General features: G+C 43.5%; 1 protein-coding gene across 1 annotated transcript in view; it reads left to right on the top strand.

Annotated features, from left to right (window-relative positions):
• Positions 1-25139, top strand: part of RREB1 (ras responsive element binding protein 1) — a gene marked incomplete in the record, with an annotated part of 464399 nt that overhangs the window by 131564 nt on the left and 307696 nt on the right.

Below are 25139 nucleotides of genomic sequence, written 5' to 3'. Positions count from 1 at the left end.
ATATTATTTTTCCTGTGGTGGTCGTGCTCTGTTTCATATTCATCATGGGAGATGTTAAGGACTTTGGGATTCATGGCAGCCACCATTCCAATGCGGCCCCTGCCAGACTTCACATGAGGAAAATCCAGTAGTAGATGAAATCTGTGTGGTCCCAGCACTGCTACCCCTTGGACACCCTCCTCCCCTGTTCTCGCGAAAGAATAGCTTTTGTCTTAAGCCGATTTATGAAGGACCGTGTGAGTAGACTTTGAACAGAGATGTCTTCCACAGCATCACTCCCTGAGTGTGTTATTCCTCAGATAAATTTCTTTGCTTCACCAAAATAACACCAGCTTCCTCAGTTATGCACTAGGGACTCTTGCTTCATAGCCTGGAGGACAGATGCCTTCTCCTTCCAGTGAGCAGGGAAGTTTCTGTATACCTTTCCTTCCCTGCCTCTTCTTCCAAAAATTTTTCTCAAGGCACAAAAGGAAGCACGCACCCAAACTCCTTTTACTGATTCTGTTTTGGCCATGACAATATTGGCTGTTCATGTTTCACTGTTGCAGTCATCACCTGTGGGCTATCCTTGCTGTGGTAGTCCTCAGCTGACCCAAATACCAGAGTCAATGTTTTTCTGTGTCAGCTGCTGTCACCTGTAGACTGACATCAGGTCATCAGTGCTAAAAAGCAATGCAGCTTATGCCATTACTTCAGTCTTTCTTGCCTTGGAGCCCGTAGCAGAAGTAGTTCACAAATGTGCTATTTGGTCACTACCAGAGCTCGGATCACAGCTGAAAATGTCTAAAGCTAAGTACCCTGTTGGGGATCTCTCTTTTTCTTGCAATAACCAATGTCCGAAAAGTTAACAATTGTCTTGTCTGTGGAAAGCAGATCCCACACTGAGACTTCCATTCATACTGCATCACTTGTTCAGGCCCAGACCACGACGTTGCCCGTTGCCGGTTCTGTGCCCTCTTTAAACGCGAGAACCATTCGTTGTAGAGCTCTTTTTGTGGACAGGTATTTTCATCCCCCGTCTTCTCAAATGGTGTCGGTCAGCCAGCAATCCATAGAGCCTCCAAGAAAGCGTAGGTATAAAGACAGAGACAGACCACTCAAGGCTAAGCCTTCCGACGACTTCCGCTAAGCAGGTCGTCAGTTCTCCGGAATTCAGTGAGGTACTTTCGCAGCCCCTGATGACCCCCTATGCAATAGCTATGCAGGCCTCTACTGAGACCCTTTCAGTGTCCGGTATGCCTCAGAAATATTCTTCATCTTCAGAGCCTTTGATTGTCTCTGCCTCTGTTAGGTTCTGAACAGTGACACAGGCACCGGCTTCCAAGGAGGTCTTTCGCACTACTAATTCTAGTCAGAAACCGAAAGTCCTCACACCCAACTACCATTTCTCTCAGACCAATGAATACTCTTAGGTGTAGAAGCTAGGCCACCCCTAGAAAATCTACTTCTAGCCACCATCTTACTCCCGCCCCTCCACCTTAGGCGCAAATGCTTAAGGTGGGGGAGGATCTTATTTCCCTTATCCGGGGCAGTCAAGCCACAACTTCTAAAAGGAAAAGACATGCTTCTCCTGAATTATTAACAGAGCAAGATTCTGAAGTATCTGATTTTTCAGATTTTGAAGAGGAACAACAACCTCTAACTGCTTATGAGGATTCATATGCAGAGGAATCCATCCTTTATGCCTCTCCACCAGAAGACCTCTCCTTTGGGGAAACCCTCTGCACCCTCAGGGAACATTTCCAATGGGAATCTCAGGATTTCCCTCAGACTAAGAAAAGGCTAAGAGAATTTCTAGACCTACCCTAGCACAGACCCCTTGCCACCCCCCATTTTAGAAGTGGTGGATGATGTTTTACATGAATCCAGTTTAGCCTCTGATGCCCTCCCACCTGCTCCCAGTAAACCAGACGGGTATTGCAGAGTACCAGACTCTCACAAATACCTGTACAGAAATCCTGCTGCAGACCCGGATGTCATTACACAGGGACCTACAGGAGCCAGGGCTAGTTCTGCAAAGAATCCCACACCTTCTGATAAGGATGCCGGAGCTCTGGACAGATGGGGTAAAAAAAGCACCTCTGCAACCTTAGCTGTCAGAGCTGTCAACTGTCAGTTCCATATGTTAAAATATCAACAGCACACTTTGGAACTATTAAAGCAAAAGATTTCTACCTTTCCTGACTGTGCCAATTCTAAGGAGTTAGCAGATTTATTGCACTCTACTTATCAAGTGGCAAAGCACTCTTTACACTGTGGATATGATGCACTAGAAGCCTCTAGCAGGGCCGCAGTATCCGGATCTGTCATTAGGAGACATGCGTGGTTGAAGGAGCGACCTTTACCCGATCATGTCAAGTCTAAATTAATTGATTCACCTTTGGATAAAGACAGCTTGTTTGGAGAAAAAGCAGAAGAGGTGCTTAAAGACGGAAGACGAAGCAAAGTCTATGCAAAGAGTAAAAGATTTCTTTCAGATTCAGCAGGAATTTTCCCTCTAAGCACTGGTCCTTTCCTGCTCCTAGCAGACAGGGTCAAACTAAGCCCCACAGGGACAGGCCACCCAGGTCCCTACAACAGGGACAACAGAGAACCAAACAGTGGACCACATCCGCCTCTAAGGCAGGGAATTCTAAGCCATCCCTCTATGGCAGAAACTCTCAATGACTCCCACTCCCCCTTTGCCTCCTTTCACCCAAAAGCTTGGGGGAAGGCTGTCCCTCTGCAAAGAAAATTGGCTGTCTGTAACAAAGGATCAATGGGTCTTAGAGACAATTTTTCAGGGATACAAATTCACTTTCAACGAACTCCCACTTCCCAGAGGGTACCCAGACTTGCCTCCAAATAAGTGGGCAGAGGCATTAAAACAAGTCCAAACTCTCATAGCCCAGGGGGCAGTAGAACCTGTTCCCACATGTCAAACAGGCAAAGGCTTTTATTCCAGACTTTTCATTGCTCCCAGAAAGGAGGGCACTTGGCGCCCCATCCTGGATCTGCCCATTCTGAACACATCCCTGGTGGTCCCCAAATTCAAAATGCTAACCATGCGGCAGCTGCTGCCTATGCTGACAAAAAATGCCTGGTTAGTGACCCTACACCTAAAAGATGCCTACCTCCACATCCCTATAAGGGAGTCCTGCAGGAAATTCCTGCGTTTCAGAGCAGGCTCATAGCACTTTCAGTTCTCTGCTCTTCCCTTTGGCTTATCTACTTCTCCCAGGGTTTTCACCAAATGTTTGGCCCCAGCCATAGCATTTTGCAGACAGAAAAATATACAGATTTACCCTTATCTGAATGACTGCCTCATTCAGACAGAGTGCAAAGAAAAGCTGCTCCTGGACCTCCACTTTGTCAAAACCCTCCTCACTTCCTTGGGGTTCACCATCAATGAGAAGAAATCAAATCAAACTCCCTCCAGGAGGATCATTTTCCTGGGAGCACTGCTGTTCACAGCATCCCAAATGGCCTTCCTATTCCCAAAAAAGCAGAGCTTCCTGCCTCTCTACACCCAGCTGGCATCCAAAAGTTACCTCACAGCGAGGAAGTTCCTGCAAGCCTTGGGTTACATGGCATCTTGCATTCTTCTAATTCCTCTGGCCAGGCTTCACATGAAGAAACTTCAGTAGTGCCTAAAGAACCTTTGGTGTCAACACACACAGCCTCTAGATACTTCTCTCCGTCTGATCCCCTGTATAAGGGCCAAGTTTTTCTGTTGGGCAGGGGCCTGTGCCAAGAACCAAGATTTCCCCTTCATCTACCGCCCTACCTGGCAGACCATCAGCACCGACACCTCAGACATTGCTTGGGGTGCCCACCTAGCGGGCAGGTGCACCCAAGGTCTTTGGGATGCCCAACTCCTTCCCTTACATATCAACCAGAAGGAAATGATGGCAGTACAAAAGGCTCTGACATGCTTCCAATCCCATCTCAGGCCAGGGGTTCTCCTTTTCAAAACAAACAGCACCACAGTAATGTGGTACATCAACAAGCAGGGAAGGATACAATCTTACCCTCTGTGCAGGCTAGACATGAACCTCTGGCTGACTGCCTCCTCATGGGATTACACCTAATAGCTCAATACCTACCAGGGATCAACAACACCCTGGCAGACCACTTAAGCAGACACTTACTGGACCCCCACAAATGGCAGCTCCACAAAAAGATCTTTTTGCAAGTCAATCAAGTGTGGGGAAATCTGGAGGTGGATCTCTCTGCTTCGCACCTCAACCACCAGCTAAAGAAATTCTGTACCAGGGAGTATCACCACCTAGCATGGAAGGTGGATGCCTTGACCTTCCCCTGGAACTCCCTCTTCGTGTACGCATTCCCCTCTCTGCCTGTTATTCCCAAGGTACTCATCAAGATAAGGGAGAAGGGACTCAAAGCCATCCTCATTACTCCAGATTGGCCCAGACAACATTGGTACCCCTTGCTGCGCAGCCTGACATCACAGCCTCCCAGGCAGCTTTCCCAGATCCCAAACCTCTCGACTCAAGCAGGGGGGGGGGGGGAATTATGCACTCAGACTTGCAGACTCTCAAACTGTCACCTTGACTGATACTCCCAAGGTAAGCAAGGGGCTTCTGCTAAGCAAGTAGGTCCTAGACATGGTCACAGAGGCCAGAAGACCCAGCACCAGAAAATCTTACATAGGGAAATGGAAAAGATTCTGCTCCTGGAGCCAGTCCAGAGGGGCCAGTTCCTTACAACCTTCTGTCTCTTATCCTGGACTATCTAGTGGAATTACTCAATAACGGCCTCTCCTCCTTTTCTGTTAAAATCCATGTCTCAGCCATTTCAGCTCATTGTAATACAGACCAGCCCCTGTTTTCTCATCCTTTGATTAAACAATTCCTCAGAGGGGCTTCTAATATCAGACCTCCCAGAAGGCCACACACTCCAGCCTTAAACCCAAGTTATGTTTTGGAAAAACTAACCTTACCACCCTTCGAACCTGCTGTTTCAGCAGAACTGAAATCTCTCTCCTGGAAGACTGCTTTTTTGCTTGATATCACTTCAGCCAGAAGGGTTTCTGAACTTCAGGCACCGATGGCCATTGAGCCCTTCATAATTTTCCACGCAGACAGGGTTTTCCTTAGGACTAATATCTCCTTTATGCCCAAGGTGGTATCTAATGTGACTCTAAACCCGGCCATTCATCTGCCCACCTTCTTCCCTAACCCTCAAAACAAGGGGGAAATAATTTGGCCTTTCTAGACGTGCACAGACAGCTCGGATACTACCTGGACTGTACTAAACCCTTTAGAAAAACAGACCAACTTGTCAGTTTTGCCCAAGGGGCAGAGAGGAAGCCCATTTCTAAGCAGACTATTTCCAGATGGATATCGCACTGTATCCATTTCTGCTACAGATTTCATGGGAAACCTCCCCCTAAGTCTGTGTGTACCCATTCCAGTAGGGCAGCCTCCACTTCCACAGCATACCTCAGAGGAGTTCACACCAGGGACGTCTTGGAAGCTGCCACCTGGACCTCGATCCATACCTTTACAAAACATTACCAACTTCCTCTTTTCTCTAAGGCTAGGGCAGGGTTTGTCTCTGAAGTTCTTTAGGGTTTGCTTATCCATGCCTAGGTCTCTAATCCTTCCACCCATCTCCTCAGTTTTGGGAATCCTCCCACAGATGATGACTGCAACAGTGAAACACGAAGAACATAGTACAGTTGTGTATACTTACCACAAATATAGATGTTTGAGTGTATTCACTGTTGCAGTCCTGATGTTCTTCATTCCACATTGCTGCAGTCCTAACTATTGGGTAGTCCGCTGTCCAGTCGGCCCGAATACCAAAGTATATGGCTGACGTCGGTCAGGGCGCATTAGACTGACGTCAGTACGTCAGGGTACTAATGCGCATGACCGACGTCATATCCTCAGTCTTTTTTGCCGCATGGTCCGATGCAGAAGCAATTTTGCGAGTGCAGGTTGGCGTTCTGAAAGTTTCTGAAGTCAGAGTTTCAGACCGAATCAAAGTTGGCTAAGTACCCCGTTGGGGAATATTTTGTTTTTTTCTTGCCTCAGTATTTAACCGGATGTCAGAAAAAGTGAATAACTGTATTTCTTGTGGGAAACAGATACCTCATAGGGATTACCATACTTTGTGTATACCTTGTTTAGGGCCTGAGCACGACGTTGTGGGATGCCGCTCTTGTGCTAGATTTAACAAACGCACTATTAAGAGAAGGTTAGACTGTGCCAGGTTAGTTTTTGGAAAGCGTTGTAATTATAAAATGCCGTCGGATGCTCCGACGCCCGCTTCGCAAAAGCGCAAGGATAAAGCAGCAAAGCCTAGAGTGGAAGAACCGACAGTCCCTGACGCCGGTTCTTTAGAAGGCTCAGTGGAGCCGGAGGTTCTGCCAGGTGTTTCTTTGGAGTCTCAGGGAGAGACTTTATTGTTGCAGGATGTTTCCTCTCAGGAAGTAGGCCAGGCTGAGGGGGCTTCTCAGGTGGCTGTTCTTCCCTCTCTTCCTAAGGTGGTTAGGGCCTCCCCCTCTGTTTCCAAGTCTTCTTTGAGAGACAGGCCTAGACTAGCTTCAGTGAGCGATCCTCCTAGTGCTTCAGGGTCTTTGCCTAAGAAACATATGCTTAAAATGGCAGAGGATTTGATTACTATGATTAGAGGTTCTATGCCCCCTCCTGATAAGAGGCCTAGGGTGGAACCTGAGTTTGAGAGTTTTGAGCACTGTTCGGAGGCTTCTGAGTCTTCGGCTGAAGACTTGCAGGCGTATCCTCCTTATTCTGATTCTGATGTGGATGATTCTACTCCTTCAGCTTCTCCTCCTGAGGATTTTTCATTTTCAGAGACTCTGCATTCCATGAGGGAGCATTTTAAATGGGAAGGTCAAGATTTCTCTAATTCCAGGAAGAGGCTTAGGGAATTCTTGTTTTTACCCCAGCATAGGCCTTTAGCTATACCTCCTGTTCTGAATGTGGTGGAAGATGTTTTTGCAGAGGCTTCCCTGAATCCTGATTCTTTGCCTCCTGCCCCAGTTAAACCGGATAGGTACTATAGGGTGCCTGAGGCTCATAAGTATCTTTTTAAGAGTCCTAGGGCAGACCCGGAAACTGTTTCTCAGGGGCCTAAAGGTGAAGGCCTCTGTTGTTAAAAATCCTGTTCCTCCTGATAAAGAGGCAAGGGCTTTGGATAGATGGGGAAAGAAAGTGTATACTTCTTCCACTTTAGCCATGAGGGCGTTGAATTGTCAGTTTCACATGTTAAAATATCAGAATTACCTCCTTTCACAATTGAAATCTAAGGTGGATGCTCTGGCAGAAGGTATTGAGTGTAAAGAGTTGCAGGATTTAGTTCATGTGTCTGAACAGGTGGGTAAACATTCCTTGCAATGTGGTTTTGATGCTGTGCAGGCCTCCTCGAGGGTGGCTGCCACTGGTTCTGTTCTTCGAGGCATGCCTGGTTGAGAGATCAGAATTTAGCTGAGCATGTTAAAACAAGGATTTTGGATGCTCCTTTGCAGTCTGATGTGTTGTTTGGTTCGCCTGTGGAAGCAGTTTTAAAGAAAATGGAGGACAAGGCTAAGTCTATGCAAACTGTTAAGGATTTTTTGCAGGTGCAGCCTCCGAAGTTTAGTAGAAATTGGCCTACTAAGGGATGGACTTATCCTGCTTATGATTCCCAGTCTAGGGGTAGGTCTAGACGTGGTAGGGGCAGAGCTCAGGGTTCTTTTAGGCCTAGGACAGGGAGTTCCCCTGCTCAGACTTCTGGTGAGGGCAGGGGTCAGTCCTTTCGTAAGCAGACCCAATGACCTGCCTTTTCAGCTGCCAGTTCCTGCTCGCCTGGCAGCACCGTTGGGAGGAAGGCTGTCTCTTTTCAAAGAAAATTGGGATTTAATTACTCAAGACAGATGGGTTCTGGATATCATTCACCACGGTTACAGGTTTTATTTCCATACCTTGCCTCTTTTCAAAGGCATGCCAGACATTCCTCCTCTACAAAGAACAGAGGCTCACAAGCAAATTTCTCTGTTACTCCAAATAGGGGCCATTCAGCCAGTTCCTGTGCCAGAAAGGGGCCTAGGATTTTATTCTCGCCTGTTCCTAGTACCGAAGAAGGGGAACACGTGGAGACCAATTTTGGATTTATCTATCCTCAACACTTATCTGGACATTCCCAAGTTCAAAATGTTGACGTTACAACAACTTTTACCTCTGCTGGGCAAAGATCACTGGATGGTAACTTTAGATCTCAAGGAAGCTTACCTTCATGTGCCTATAAGACTAAGTTGCAGAAAGTATCTGCGTTTCGAGCTGGAAATTCTCATTATCAGTTCTCTGCATTGCCCTTTGGCTTATCTACTGCGCCCAGAGTATTCACAAAAGTTCTGGCTCCAGTGATAGCTTACTTCAGGCTAAAAGGAATTCAAATCTATCCTTACTTGGACGACTGCCTGATTCTGGCTCAAGAAAAGGAAGACCTTGTACAGCATTTGGAATATGTCATAGCAGTGCTAAGATGCCTAGGGTATTCTGTGAACGAAATAAAGTCCAGTCTAGTACCCTCTCAAGACATGTGCTTTCTGGGTGTGAGACTGAATACAGCAGCCCAGATGGCCTTTTTAACCCCGGACAAACAAAAGAATCTTTCCAGTTACTTCCATCAGCTATCTCTTCAGTCCGGGCTGACTGCAAGGACAGTCCTTCAAGCCTTAGGGTTCATGGCATCTTGTATTCTGGTGCTTCCCAATGCCAAACTGCATATGAGGAAGCTGCAATGGTATCTCAAAATGTATGGACACAGCACTGCCAGGATTTGGACACTGTCATTCAAATAATACCTTGCATTCAAAAGGAATTTTTGTGGTGGGCTCAGGAATGTCACCTAAACAAGGGACTCTCTGTGACCCGGCCAGAGGCGAGTCAGATTCTAACGACAGATGCCTCAGACATTGCTTGGGGAGCTCATCTAAATGGAAAGTGGATACAAGACAAGTGGCCTGCCAGACTACAGCATCTACATATCAACATGAAAGAGATGTTAGCAGTCCAGTTTGCATTAATGGCTTTCAAGGAATTACTTCTTCCAGGGCAGGTGTTGATTCTAACAGACAACACAACTGTCATGTGGTACATCAACAAACAAGGGGGAACACATTCTTACCCATTGTGCAGGCAAGCAATGATTTTATGGGAGACTGCACTCAGCTTGCAACTAACTCTTCAGGCAAGGTTTCTGCCGGGAGCACAGAACTCCTTAGCAGATGTGTTAAGCAGACAAATCATGGATCCCCATGAGTGGAAACTGGATCTTCATGTATTTCAAAAATTGACAGTGTCCTGGGGAACTCCAGACATAGATCTGTTCGCTTCTCCACTAAATCACCAGCTGCCAAAGTTTTGCACAAAGAGGTTTCATCACACAGCTTGGAAAGTGGATGCTCTTTCTTTCAGTTGGAAAAATCTTCATGTGTATGCGTTTCCACCTCTGCCTCTTCTTCCAAAGGTGCTTCTAAAAGTCAGACAAGACAAGCCAAGGATGATTTTAATAGCTCCAGATTGGCCTCGACAGCACTGGTACCCATTACTGAGGAGTCTGGTAAGGAAGCCTCTATGGCCTTTACCCTTGATTCCACACCTGTTGTCTCAGAAGGATGGTCACCTGCTCAATGTCAAGCTTCACTCTCTTCATCTAACAGCCTGGCATATTCTGTTTTGAAAGACAGCAGGTCTCAACTTCCTCAACAAGTTTTAAATGTGATTATGGAAGCCAGGAGACCTAGCACAAGGAAAGTGTACGCAGAAAAATGGAAGAGATTTTTATTTTGGAGTGCAGCAAATAATTTGGAGATTTCTGAGCCTAATTTGAGTGTGGCTCTTCAATATCTTACTGAGTTATTGGACAAAGGTTTGTCTTTCTCTTCCATTAAGATTCATGCTGCAGCAATTTCAGCTCACTAAGATTGTGACCCACCATTGTTTTCGCATCCTTTGTTCAAGCAATTTCTTAGAGGGGCAAAGAATATAAGACCGCCACGTAGAGCTCCTACTCCTGCTTGGGATCTCAATTTTGTGTTGGAGAAACTTACTCTACAACCTTTTGAGCCTCGGCTACTGCTGAATTGAAATACTTGTCATGGAAGACTGCTTTTTGTTGGCCATTACTTCTGCAAGAAGGGTTTCTGAGTTGCAGGCCCTTATGGCAGTGGAGCCTTTTTTGATTTTTCATAAGGATAGGGTATCTTTACGTACTAATCCTTCCTTTATGCCTAAGGTGGTTTCTAGTGTGGCTTTAAACCAAACTATTCATTTGCCTACTTTTTATGCAGATCCCCAAAATAAAGGGGAAAAGATTTTGCACACTTTAGATGTACACAGGCAATTGCGTTATTATTTGAGCAGGACTAAGGATTTTAGGCAGTCTCAGCAGTTGTTTGTTTCTTTTGCTTTGAGTTCAGGGCAAGCCTGTATCAAAACAAACTATTTCTAGGTGGATTGGGTGTTGCATTGCATTTTGTTATTCCCATCATGGCAAAGAGATTCCAGCTGGGATTAGGCCCCATTCCACTAGGGCTACTGCCACTTCAACAGCATTTCTAAGGGGGGTGGCAACAAAGGATATTTTGGAGGCAGCTACTTGGAGTTCAGTGCATACTTTCTCTAAGCATTATCACCTTCCTCTCTACTCTAAGTCTAGGGCTGGTTTTGCCACAGCTATTTTGCAAGGCATGTTGTCAGTTCCTGCTTCCTTATGATTTGCCAGCCTCCCTTACCTCTGCTTTGGGATTCTACCCAATAGTTAGGACTGCAGCAATGTGGAATGAAGAACATAGTACAGTTTTGTACCTACCATAAATGTAGATGTTCGAGGATCCACATTGCTGCAGTCCAATTTACCCTCCCTCCTTCCCCTCTGTGTTTAGGGGTGGTTGTGTAGGTGAGGTTATTTTCTGCTAATTTTGTATATATTGTACATATATTTTTTGGTGCAGGTATGTTGGGAATTTTTGGGCTTTTGGCCTTATCTTTTCAGGGTCTTCTGACATCTGGGGCAAGAAAAGACTGAGGATATGACGTCGGTCATGCGCATTAGTACCCTGACGTACTGACGTCAGTCTAATGCGCCCTGACCGACGTCAGCCATATACTTTGGTATTCGGGCCGACTGGACAGCGGACTACCCAATAGTTAGGACTGCAGCAATGTGGATCCTCGAACATCTACATTTATGGTAGGTACAAAACTGTACTTTTTCCCTCCCTCCTTCCTTCTTATATGCTCTTTCATTAGGGAGACATAAGCTTCTTAGGGTTGTTGTTAAACACCAGGACCACTTTGCAATATTTCCTGGGGCTTCTGACTGGTTAGGGCAAGAAGAACTGATGTAATGGTGTCAGCTGCCTTGTTTATAGCACTGATGACCTGATGTCAGTCTGCAGGCGACAGCAGCTGACGCAGAAAAACATTAACTCTGGTATTCGGGCTGGCCGAGGGCTACCACAGCAGGGATAACCCACAGGCGATGACTGAAACAGTGAATACACTCGAACATCTACATTTATGGTAAGTGTACACAACTATAATTTCTCTCTTCTACTTAACCTGGCCAAGGGAAATTACAGGAGAATAAAGGACTGCTGCTCCACCCAAATCTTCTATCTCTCAACCTGACTCTATGCATGATAGGATTTTAATTCCTCAAAGACACGTCTTTGAAGAGGGTGTACAAGTCCTAAAGAGGCTAGGAGTCCCAATACTAGAAAAAAAATCTTGTACTGCCAAGTGGAAAAGCTTTTTTTATTGATGCTGCAAACAGTCAGAATCCACTCATCACAGGTTTCTACTGTACTGCAGTACATCTGCAAACTTCTTTGATCAGGCTTAGCCTACTATTCCATAAAAAACCCACCTGTCAGCTATCATGCCTGCCTCCCATTCATCTTCCACTTATGGCTAGGCCAGAGGTTATGCTTTTCCTCAGGGGAGTCCTGCATCTTAAGTCACCAAGGAAACCAGTCTCTCTCTCTCTTGGGATCATAACTTTGCATTTGAAAAGTTTACTCTGCCACCCTTTGAACCTACTACTTCTGCTTCTCAAATTTTGTACTTGGAAAACCACCCTCCTTTTGGCTCCCACCTCTCCCAGGAGAGTTTTAGTTTCAAGCTCTCATCGGCTTCGCCCTTTTCCTTATTTTTCACAACAACAGGAGGACTGTCCATCCTTCATGTCTAAGGAAGTGAATGAGCTGTCCCTCAATCAGGCTGTTCATTTTCCCCTTTTCTTTACCAATCCACAAAATGGGGGAAAGTATTTTACATTCACTAGACATTCACAGGCAGTTGAGATTTTACTTGCGTTAAACTAAATCCTTCAGAAAGACTGGCCAGCTATTTGCATCTTTTATGAGCCGTAAGCTTGGCCAGCCATTCTCCAAACAAACTGCTGCAGTCTGGCTTTCTAAGGCGGTCTCTTTCTACTAGTCAAACTACGGTAATGCTTTGCCTTCTTGCTCTAATGCACATACTGCTAGGGTAGTGACTTCTTTAGGGGTTCTCCACAAAGGAATAGACTCAAGGTTTATCTCGGAGGTGACTACCTGGTTCACTGTATACACTTTTACCAAACACAACAGAATTGATGGTTTCTCGAAGCCCAGGGCAGCCTTTGCTAGGTCAGTCCTAGCCAGTCAGCTGGACAGCTTTTTTGTGCAGTAGCCAACCACCCTTCCTTTCCTCCTTCCGCTGTGGGAATCAACCATATGTCAGGAGTTCTGCAACAGTGATTTCAATCAGGACATAGTACAGATATGTAAGAACTTGCATAACAGTAGATGTCCTACTGATCACTGTTGCGGTATTCCATCCCAACCTCCATCCACTCTTCCCCGTGTCACCTGAACCTTTCCTTTCCTTTCCTCTGTGCTCTGTTACATGGGTATGGGGACGGTTTTCTTATCAATTTATGTAACACCCCTCTGGGCTGACCAGTCTCCTCTCACTCAGTAGTTTTCAGGCTGCTGGCTTGAAGATGGTCTGAGGATCCATGCTCGTACATCTGTTTATGTACTGTGAGGTCATGTGTTAGGTGTATGACCTGGGGAAGGTAAAGCTGTGGTATCCCAGCTGGACATCAGGTGTGACCATCCATATGTCAGGAATACTGTAACAGCGATCAGTAGGACCTGTGCTGTTGTAGTAAGCTCTTACACAGCTATACTTTTCAGATATCCCTTAAAGCAACATAAAAGGCAGAAAATAGACACCCAGATACCAGGCTCTGTTCCTTTTGAAACTCACTGCTTCAGCCATTGTCTGTTCTCCCTGTCTGACCAAAGTTTTTTCATTGAAGCAAAAATTCTAGGAAAATGTGACGTCATTTCAAATGGAGATGAGCAGAAGCAGCTGCATAAAAGATTAGCTTGCCAGATAGTGTGTGTGCGTTTGCCAAAAGTTGGAAATGCACATTCAAAAGAGCTGTTATGTACAATAGGAAGGATTAATAGCTTTGTGTCATAGTGGTTACTCTGTTCACATTCTCATGAAATGTAAAGACAAAAGTTATTATATTAAGAAATGTAGGATGCACTTATCAGTATTGCAGAAGACACATTTGTATAGAAGTAATTGTGTGAATTTGCCAACAAAAGTATTTCATGATGGATATTTAGCCGAATATTACTCCTCTTTCCCTTTGTCACTGATATTACTGTGATAGCAAGAGGGGCTCCAGTAGTGATATAAGAGGAAAAAGGCAATAATGTTAGATTTGTGGTATTAATGCGATATTGGCAAGGGAGGAGGATTGCACTGCATATTTGTTCCATCAAAAACTATCTTCAAGCTTAAGAAAAATTGTGGAGAAATAATCTGCTTTCAGCAGGGTGTATTTATAAGTGGAGACTGCAACTTGATTTGTAATAGTAAGGATATATCAGGGAACTTAGAAGGGAAAATGTAACAAAAGAGGGTGGATTATTGAAAAAAATATGTGAATATTTAGTATGGAAGATGTATATTCAGTAGTAGGGACTCACACTCAGTTTGCATATATTTACATGTTCTTCAAGGTAAAAAAGTGGGGTAGAGTGGATAAAAATTGTTTTTCACAGGAGCCATGTATATGTAATTGAAAGGTCTGAGACACATCCAGTAACTATTTCAGATCATGAGCCAATAAAAACTATGATAAAGATGCAGGGTAATAAAGTAAAAATGAAATGCTGGCAGTTTTTCACCTGTTAAAATGAGAGAAATTGAAGGAATGGATAGTGGAAATTGTTTGAGAATTATTTTAGTGAATGAGTGGGGTAAAATAAAAATCAAATTTAAAAATAGAGTAGAAGTAAGGTAAAGAGATATGGGAAAGGAGTAACAGGAATTAGAAGGCCTGGCAAAAGTTAAAGCACTGCAGAGTAAGGATAATCTCAATAGTAGGAAGAACAACTATTGAATGCTAAAGGGAAGATAAGGGAGTATTTATTTTAGATAATTTGCACGGGTTTAGAAAGGTTGCTGTTGAGCAGCTATGTGATGACAACTCCAGTACACAAAACTGTTTATCACAATGACTTGAGAAAACAGAAAGTAGAAAGGGTTGTTGCTACACTTAGGAAGCCTATGGCAAGAAAAATAACATGAGCTCTCTATGGAGTTGGTGGAGATATTTTGGAATTTTATGAAAATTTGTATAATGCACAGGAATGTGGAAAACAGGAAAAGGCACAAATGGTAATTAATTTGCCAATGTTTGTGGAAATTGAAGCTCAACAGTTAACAGTTTATAGGAAGGGATGAGGTAAAAATGGTGATATTTTATGAATCTACAGGAAGTTTACATGGCCTGATGGTATTCCTGTGGAAATATGGATATTTTGAATGAAGAAAGTGATACAAATCTAAAAGCTTTGTTTAACAGTATTTTGAAAGGAGGGGAACCAGCAGCATCTTGGAAGAAAGCTGTGATAGGTGTATTACATGAAGAGAGTAAAGACCATTCAGAAAGAGCTTCATATAGATCCATTACAATTTTAGCCATGATTATAAAGTGCTTTTGGCAATACTAGTTAAGATGTTTGTAAAGTTGATAGATATGGGTCAGTGTGTCTTTTTGGAGAGGTGACAAACATTTAAATGATCTAGAGGGAAGCAGAATGTAAGAAAGTACCACTATTTTTGATGGGTCTTGATGCAGAAAAAGCATTCAGTATAGTCAACTGGGGTTTTGAGTAGGGCAATGGAAGCATTTGCATTTTGCGATAGAATAATAGGGTTAATTAGGAGAATGTGAAGGGTTAGAGGAAAGAATTAAGGTGAAGAGTGTTCTTTTTGATAAACTGTCTGAACAAAGGAATCAAGTAGGGGTGTCTTGTTTCCCTCTGTCAGGAAATAAAGAAAATGAGGAACTCACAAATTCAAGGCTGTAGCTGGCATGGTAATCAAGAAAATGTTATCTTTTTTGCTGGTGATATTATTTTGTACTTGATAAGTCAAGAAAAGGATGTTTTGGTGGTGTAGAAAATTTTGAGAAAGTTTCAAGACTTTTTGTGATATAAAATCAGTGAAGATAAAGAACAATGTACGCACACACATTAATTATTTCAGCAGTACCCATATTTGTAAGGCAAGATAAGAGGAAGTATTTAGCTGTATGAATTAAAATGTATTCTGTTGTGGTAGCCAAGGGTAGGTGGGAAGGGACTGAAAATGAAATACAAAAAGTGAGAAACTGGAAGCTCTCATTATGGCTATGATACAAGCAGTGAAAATGTCCCTTTAGTTGTATATAGAGGCTGGGTAAATTTTGTATCAAATGGAGGGGAAGTTGTGGACAATAGTTAGTAGAGATGAAGGAATTTATTTAAGATGAGAAAGAGGGCAAGAGTTAGTGGTACAATGTGATCCTCCCCGTAGAGCAAAGTGGTTTAGGACTGCCTGATTTGAATGGATGTTTTGGCGATACACAGTTAAGATTCAACAAAGAAATAAGGATATATTAGGATTTTGATTGCAGATCCTTAGAACCACCATAAAATATTACTTTTATAAAGTAGCTGAAAGTATTTAACTAAGCCGACACAGGAGTGGAGAAAGAAGATTTTGACAGTAGGGATAACTGTAAGTAGGGGTATAGATTATACAGGCAAGAAGAGGATGGAATTTTACCTGGAAAAAATTAGCAAAGGAAACAAGGCACTGGGAGCAAATGACTAGGAAGCAAAGTGGGATGAGGCCAAGCAGAGGTTTGGACTGCAGGCTAGAAACCAGGGATTGATATCTGAGATATAGGCAAAGATGAAGGGATAAAGGAGTGCTAAATGAAAAACAGCTCTAGTAGAGATCTTTTAGTAGGGCCTAGAACAAAAGCTGCTGTTGAAAATGAATAATTAGTAGGGCATGTAAAATATTGCACGGTAACTGTAAGAGTCTATCAAATGAGGTTGGAAAATATTGGGAAGAGGTGGGAAAGGTAGTTTGTTTGAAAGTAGTAATGGAAGGATAACTGGCTCCCAGGTATGAGGGAAAGTCTAGAAGGTTTATGATTTTTGCTTGGCTTTGTGCCCATAGGTATTCCTTAAGCAGACTTCAGAGAATTTTCCCTCAGCTAGCTAAAAAATGCTGGAAATGTGATGGAAAAAGATTTAACTGGAAACATGTTTTTTGGGAGTATAATGAGTTGGCAGATTTTTCAATATTCACTAGAGAATACTTTCACTAATGTTGGGGGGACAAACTGAGTGAATTATTTTTTTTGAGTTGGGTCAGAGATTAATTGGCTAGATGTAGTAATACTTGCTAACTTTTAATGTTACTAGAAAGTGGAAATTTGAATCTAAACCAACTGTAACTGAAGTACAGTGTATTGTAAACTACATAAAGCAAAAAAGTGGGATATTTAGAAATAGGGAGGAATTACATACTGACCCCATTCCTCTCCCTGCAGCAGGAGTGTCCTCCCTAGTTTAGTAGTTTCATTGATTTTTGTGGTAAATATGAATACTGTTGTGTTTGGTGTGTGGATGTTGAGCTGATCAGATGGCTTCACTAGTGCCATCAGAAGGCTGAGAATGGAATTGGCTAAAGAGAAGCAGGAGGTAACATTATTGGTAGCTTAACATAGATATATGTTAAGTTATACTATGTCATGATGGTATTTTGATAAGTTGTTTTAGTGTGGTGTATTTTGGAGTCTTGAGAGAAGCATCTTCCATGAGCTGTCATTAATAGCAGATAAAGACCAGTTATGAAAAATTCATCACATATCTGTATTTTCTTTTTTTGCGTGGTCATTCCTTCCAGCCAGTTTCCTTTCTTCCCACAAGAAAAGACCTGCTTTATTACCCCAATTTTAATAGCAATTAATAGTTAAGAGAAAAATAGAAGTGTAAGAGGGTTCAGAATGGATTTTTAATTCAGCAAAACTTTAGGCCTTGAGAAACACATGGATGAGAATTTTAAACTGATAGCATAAGGGCTAAATTATGAAGCATTCGCAGACTTGGGTCATCATAAAAGATATGATTTAGTACAAGTGGAAAGGTGGACTTAGAGGTAAGACAGGAAGAGAATAAAGGAGGGACATTGATGTCTAATGGAAACCATTCACTATAGACTTCAGGAAGTGCTACACAGGGAAACTAATATAACCGTATTGTATAACAAGTCAGGAATACAGTGAAAGTTGTCAGAGGGATTTAAGATTGCATAGAATTCAAGGAAAATGCAAGGTGAGGAGAGGGGAAAGAGAACTGTTAAGACGATAGTAAAAGGATTTGGAGTCATCTTGCTGGTCTCCCTGGCTTTCAGTAAACAACTTTGTGTGTGTGGGTGTTTGCACACACTCTGATTTACATGCTGCAAATATGTGTGTGAATGAGAGTGAGGATAGAGGTATGGTGAGGATGCCGGGAGTAGAGCTGGCGAAGGTGGATGAGTTTAGATACTTGGGATCAACAGTTCAGAGTAATGGTGCGTGTGGAAGAGAGGTGAAGAAGAGAGTACAGGCAGGGTGTATTGGGTGGAGAAGTGTGTCAGGAGTGATTTGTGGCAGATGGGTACCAGTAAGAGTTAAAGGGAAGGTCTTCAAGAGGATAGTGAGACCCAGCTATGTGATAAGGGTTGGAGACGGTGGCATTGATGAAAAGATAGGAGTCAGAGCTGGAGGTGGCAGAGTTAAAGATTTTACACTGAGCTAATCGAATGAAGGACACTGAAGAAACTCGGAGCTATAATATATAACATTAAGTATCCTGTTTTTTGTTTATTTTGTTCTTTATTTCTTTGTTATTTATAGCACTTTGTGTACTGTGTATTTTTCTAACTAGTTTCACTGTGTGTGAGGTATTAACTGGAAATTGTCCACTTTTATTAAGCATCTGTTGGGTTGTTTGTTTCTGATAACTTGTTGCAGTTAAACTCTTTTTTCTAGAGGCTCCTTTAGCTGTTTAAAACTTTCATTTAAAGGCTCACTGCTGCTTTTCAGCCATGAGAAACATTTCTGCAGTTTATTCTAAGTAGTGGGGATATTTGTAGCATTTCCATATTCAGGCTTGTATTTGGGCCTAGTGTTTGTGGAGGCTGTGTGTCTGAGTACATATTCAGGGACATCTTGGTTTAGCCAAAGCCATCAGGCATTTCAGTGAGAGAGAATTGTTTGAGGTCATTGGCTGACTGAGGTCACCTGGACTACAGCTTAGACTAAGCACCTCATTGGTTCTTTTGAGATTTCTTTCTTAAAAGCTGTCTCAGGTTTCAACCTTCTGTTACCTAAGAAGTTCAGTTGTGAAAAAGAAAAAAAAATGTTATCTGCTTTTACTGTGTTTGTGTTTCTTCCTACTTTATTTTGCTTTTGCATCATCTTAAAAGTACTCAATTGTATTTATTACTGCTTGGTGTAACTCATTCTAAGCCTTTTAGTTTAAGCACTTGGGCTTCAGACCAGTTGTTTTACATTAAGAAGGTTTGTGGTCTGCACTGTAGTGGCAGAACAGGTAGCTTACATCCTTCTAAGCTGGGAACTGCTGATTCAGGGCTCAGTGTCTGTTATTCTAAAAGTGTATTAATTCTGGTTTAAGCACTTGGGCTTCAGGCCAGTTATTTTACATTAAGAGGGTTCGTGGTCTGCACTCTTGTGGGAGGACAGGCTGGACTCTGCCCTTCTGAGCTGGGAATTTCTGGTTAAAGGCTTATAGTGCCTGCATATTTGAACTGCTTCTTACTGAAATTGGTACACCTTGTTTGCTGTAACATAGACTAGTTCCAGGCCTGCTGAATCTAGCTTTGTGTGTATGCTTGTTGTTTGTTTACTTATTTCCCTGAAACGCTAATTCCACCTAAAACGCGGCTTTTCAGCGCTTCTGTGGATCCCTAGTGATATCTGCATTGCTTACTGTACTTATTTCCTTGTTTCACTTGAAAGAAAGTTACTGTTTGTCATTTTTGCATTTAAGTTACCTGTAACATATTGCATTTAAGTTACCTGGCACTTGCTCATTAAAGCAATTATATAAGTCAGCACTAAAAAATTAAAAGCACTATACCGTCACAAACTCCCCTTGAGTACCTTGTTCCCCATTGGCCCTTAATTCCCAATACTATTCTAGCATGTCCAAAGGTCAGTTGTCAATCTCCTGGTGAATCTGGGAATCTTGAGGCAATGTTACAACTGCCTCATGTACACAGACAACCCTCTCCTCCTCCCAACAAATTCCAACACATATGAGAGATGCAACCATATAGCCAAACTGGAGGCTAAGCTCTCTCAACTCAGTACTGGCGTAACCAGTCAGGAGGAGAAGGAAACCACACTCACTACAATTCCAGTCTCACATAGACCTACCACGACAGCAAACCAAACACATAAACACAAAAACATACTGGAGGCTCTAAATAAAAATCTGCCTAAGCAGCAGAGACCTCCAAAGCAGACACCCAAGCAACCGCTACCCCAAAACAAAACACGTGCAACACATAGCTCACAAAGCCAGTGTGCCGAACAGTCACAACCCTTAAGGCTAAACAACACACCTGATACACTTGTAGTAGGTGACTCTATCGTCAGGCACACTGATGTCCCGCTCACCAGGCTGAACAAGGAGAAGGTCATGGTGAGCTGCCTGTCGGGCGCTAGGATCCGCCACATAACACAAGCACTCGGGTCACTCCAAGGCAAGTACAAATATGACTCAGTCATTGTCCATGCTGGTGTGAATGACCCGAGATGTACCTCCCTGGACTACATGAAAAGAGACATAGAGGAGCTCTCTGAGCATGTAGCCCAGGCCGGTATGACCCTGACCTTGAGTAGCATTTTACCCTCACCAAGAATGATGCCACAATATGAAGACAAGATGATCAATTTCAACAATTGGGTTAAGTATTGGTGTCATTCAAAGGGGATCCAATGCCTGTCAGCCTGGGATGACATGCTCGAAAAGACACGATGCTTCGCTAGGGACGGCTTGCACCTGTCACCCCAGGGCTTTCGGATATTGGCAAAGGCTCTTGCTACCCCCATAGTGCCTTTTTTAGGCAAGGCTCAAAAGACAAACCCACCACCATAGGTATCACAAGGGATAAGAAACTAAGAGTAATGCTACTCAACTCCAGAAGTCTAAAACTCAAGATGCACGCACTCGAAACTCTCCTTAGCATGGAGAACATCGATATCTGTGCAGTAACAGAAACCTGGTTCAAGGCTCCTGAGAGCACCCCAGCACTACCAGGTTATACCTCAGACCATGCTTTTCGGCCCCAAAACCTGGACCGAACCACAAAAGGAGGGGGGCATCAATATTCGTCAAAGATACCCACACCTCCAGGTTGGTGGCACAGCACGAAGCATCAGAGACTATGCATGTGCAACTAACAGTGGGTAAAACTGCCTTCCAGTTTATAGCCTGCTACAGACCACCCTCCCAAACTCAGGAACCCCACTCGGCCTTCCTGAGAACAGTGGAAAATATGAAGGTCTCTCCAAACACCATTATATTGGGCGACTTCAACTACCCAAACATAGACTGGGAGCATTACTCTACTCTAGCTCCAACACCCTAGCCCAAAGGTTCCTAGAATTTATAAACTCAAATGCTATGGAACAACTTGTTACCACTCCCACAAGAGGGGAAAACATACTGGACCTGATCATCACCAACATGGGGACTCTATGCTCCAGACCAGAAGTGTATCCCTCACTGGTAAGACCAGACCATAAACTAATCTCACTGGATATTCACATCCTGAACCTACCCCCTGCCCAGAAAACCACAGTGAAAAACTTCTCTAAAGCAAATTTCACACTCCTCAAAACTGAGGTGGAATCCTTCAAAGCCCCCGGGCCTGTGGAAAATATGGCCCAGACTGCAGAATCCTTTATAAACGCATTCTGTGAACACTTTCAGGAATGCATGGATCATGCAATCCCAAATAAAACCAAGACCCAATCCTCCAAAGGCAGACGTCCTGTCTGGTGGACCCCAGCCATAAACAAACTATACAATAGAAGGAGGAAGCCACTACATGATAGAGCAAAATCTCAAAAAGGGGAGGCATCTCTGATCAGTACTGGCAAAAAACTACGGGCACTCATAAAATCATCTAAGGCCAGCTTCGAGAGAAAAATTGCATAGGACGCTAAGGATAACCACAAGGCTTTCTTTAGTTATGTTAGGAACCTGGGTGGGAATTCCCAGATACGCTCAGAATTAGTCCAAAATGACAAAAAATACACCGAACCCACAGACATTGCCAACATCCTAGCTGACAGGTTCAGCGCAAACTCCCCCCCCCCCAAAACCAAAAGGGCAAATATCTATCCCAGCAGAGTGCTGCCCCCCCCTGACATCTCAGATGCTCAGGTAAGAGCCGCCCTCTCCAAAGCAAAAAACACAGCATCAATGGGACCAGACGGTGTCCCGGGCTGCGTCCTACATGAACTCCAAGAAGAGCTAAACCCAAACATAAAACTACTGTTCAATCTCAGCCTTACTACAGGATATGTACCCAAAGAGTGGTGTACAGCAACAGTGGTCCCTCTCCAAAGGTGGTGCCTCAACGGATCCTGGAAACTATCGCCCCATAAACCTGACTAGCTTGGTCTGCAAAGCTATGGAAAGGATCATCATGGACCTCATAAATAAAGATATTGGGGACCTACAGACACTGGATCCTACCCAGTTCGGCTTTGTTAAGGGCAGATCCTGCCTCCTGGTCAATTTCTTTAAAACAGTCACCAAGGCCATTGACGATGGGAAGGTGGTCCACACAGCCTACCTGGTCCTCGCAAAAGCCTTCGATACAATACCCTACTCGGGCATTATAGATAAGCTCACCAGCTTAAATATAAACCCCTATGTCACTAGATGGGTTGCAAACTGGCTCAAGGACAGAACCCACATGGTTAGAATTGCTGGAGCCATGTCAGACTCCAAACCAGTTACAAGTGGCGTCCCACAAGGCTCAGTCCTGGGACCTGTCTTGTTCGGTATATATTTGTCGGAGGTACAGGCCAACATAGCAGGACTGTGGCTGACCAAGTTCACAGATGACTGCAAACTGGGTGCCATAATAGACTCTGCAGCCAACACAAGCATCCACCAAAAGGGCCTCATAAAAACAGACAACTGGTGCCAGAGCCATGGCCTCAAGCTAAACGCCAAAAAGTGTATAGTCATCCCCTTTGGCAAAAACAAAGTGCCCACAAATTACCACACAGGTGGTAATCCATTAAGTACAGAAGAAGTAATTAGGGACCTAAGTTGATAGCAATCTCTCATTTGACAACCACGTGGCCAAAGTTATTAGAAAAACATTTTATATAGCCCACCTAATCATGAAGGGATTCACATCTAGATCAGGGGAGGTCATCGTGCCTCTTTACTCATTCCTCATCAGGCCCATAATTGAGTACAGTGCCCCTTTTGGGATGTACCTTACCAGACACCTGCAGCAACTGGAAAGACCCCAAAAGTACCTCACCAAGAGGATCAAAGGGCTCAAACAGATGCCATATGCTGCCCGGTTAAAGAAACTCCAGCTCTACTCAGTGGCATACCGCCTGCTCAGAGGCGATCTGTGCCTGACGTATAAAGCCATGTCCAACCCGGAATTAATGGACATGCTGCACCTCAGAAAATCCAAATCCCATCGAGCTACGCACTGGAGAGACTTGAACCTCAGCACTAAAATAAATAGGACATGCTGGAGGGACAGATTCATAACCCAGAGGCTCCCTTCACTCTGGAATAAAATCCCAGTCCAGGTTAGGCAGAGTCCCTCACTGACTCTCTTCAAGAGGAATCTTGAGTGGATGGGAGATCGTAGGTTTACCCCGGGTATCACTTCTGTGTCACTGTTAGACAGAGGCACAGTATACTAACCTCGAAAAAGGGCATAGCAAAATTAATTTAAAATGGGTGGCGAAAGCCAAACACACTCTGTCTAGGCTTATAAATGCCCTAGGGCAGATAGCCTAGTATGAACCTATGTTAAGATTTGCATTTGGTGTGACAAGAATGGACAGGATTAGGAATCTGTATATTAGGGGGTCAGCTCAAGTTGGATGGTTTGGAGACAAAGCCAAAGAGGGGAGATTGCATTGGTTTTGACATGCACATAGGAAGGGTGCTGGGTATGAAAAGGATGATAAGGACGGAGCTGCCAGGTATGCGGAAAAGAGAAAGGCTTAAGATAAGGTTTATGTATGTGGTGAGAGAAGACATGCAGGTGATTGGTGTGAACAGAGCAAGATGCAGAGGACAGGAAGAAATGGAAACAGATGATCCACTGTAGTGACCCTTAATGGGAACAGCCGAAAGAACAAGAAATAATTCCGTAATTAAGTAAAGGAAGGCTGATTTTGTAGGTTTCATGTCTGGATTATTCCATTTCTAAACTGGAACCAAAGCACATATTTAAATAAATTTGCATGTTTCTTATGAGAGATGAACATTTTCTATTCAAGCTGTTTCCATTTCTAAGATAAAGTCATGTCCTGAATTTGATTGTCTATGCTTGGTAACATCTGCAGCAATGTGATTCAAGTTTACGATAATTTATTGAACATAATGAATTACCTAGCATGTTGTATCTTCAAGGTTAGAAGCAATTATTGAGTACTGAAGTTGCAATTAAGTAGCTTTTAAGTGTACACAATTTATTTATGTACATTCTTTGTTGCTCCTGTTCTAATAGTGCAGTCTAAAGATGTGCGTGTTTAGAAGAAATCTGGGTATCTTACAAGCTTTTAGCTTATTCAATTATGTGATGATGAGTTATAAACCTAGTCGTGCAGTCCAAATCTCTGACAAGTTCTCATATCGATAAGTGTAGGCAGGGACTTTTGAGATGAACCATTTACAGGCTGCCTTTGTCCATTAAAAACATAGGTGCCAAACCAGGGATGAACTTCCTGTTCCCTATCCATTTGTCCAAGTTACATTTGAATTGGGTTAGGGAATAACTGTGCTTCACAAGGATGGGGAGCCTGTTCCAGAGTAGGGGTAGTCTCTGGAATAAATACCTGCCTCTCCAGCAGGTCCTATTTATATCAAAGGCGAGGTTTAAGTCTTTAGAATGGCTAATTCTGGTGCTGTTTGTTTTGCGGATATGCAGTAGGTCCACGGGGGCCAGGCATAAATCTCCTCTCAACAGCCTGTCAGAGACGATATAGGGATAGGACTTTGAGGTGGTCTGCATAGGAAATGTTACTTACGTACTGTATTTTTTCAGTGAGGAACCTCTGTGGACATTCCAATTATTGGATGTGCCTGGTTAGGTATATATCAAAAGGGGCATTTCTGATGAATGCCAAATAGAGTGGAACAATGACTTCCCTGGACCTAGATGCCATACCTTTGTTTATAATTTGCACATCAAAGAATGATTTTCTCACTACTGTAGACACATGATGATCAAAGGCTACATTACTGTCTGTGTGGCCTCAAGTCCTTGACTTACTGGGTCAACTCTTAGGGGTGAGTTGTCAATATGATAGTTGCCAGGGTTGGTATGCACCTGTTTGCTAATGAAAACAGTTATGTCTGATTGACAGTCTCACTATTCACACTGCAGGTATTGTCTGAAAATGTAAATGAATGAGTGGCACTGTATATATCAATGTTACCAACAGTGCTTGTGTACTTCATAATGTACTTCATAAACCTGAAGAAGCCA

The sequence above is a fragment of the Protopterus annectens genome, chromosome 3.part0 (genome assembly GCF_019279795.1).
Source record: "Protopterus annectens isolate FY-2018-M chromosome 3.part0, PAN1.0, whole genome shotgun sequence".
Taxonomy (NCBI): domain Eukaryota; kingdom Metazoa; phylum Chordata; order Ceratodontiformes; family Protopteridae; genus Protopterus; species Protopterus annectens.
This window is presented reverse-complemented; position numbering and strand designations above follow the sequence as displayed.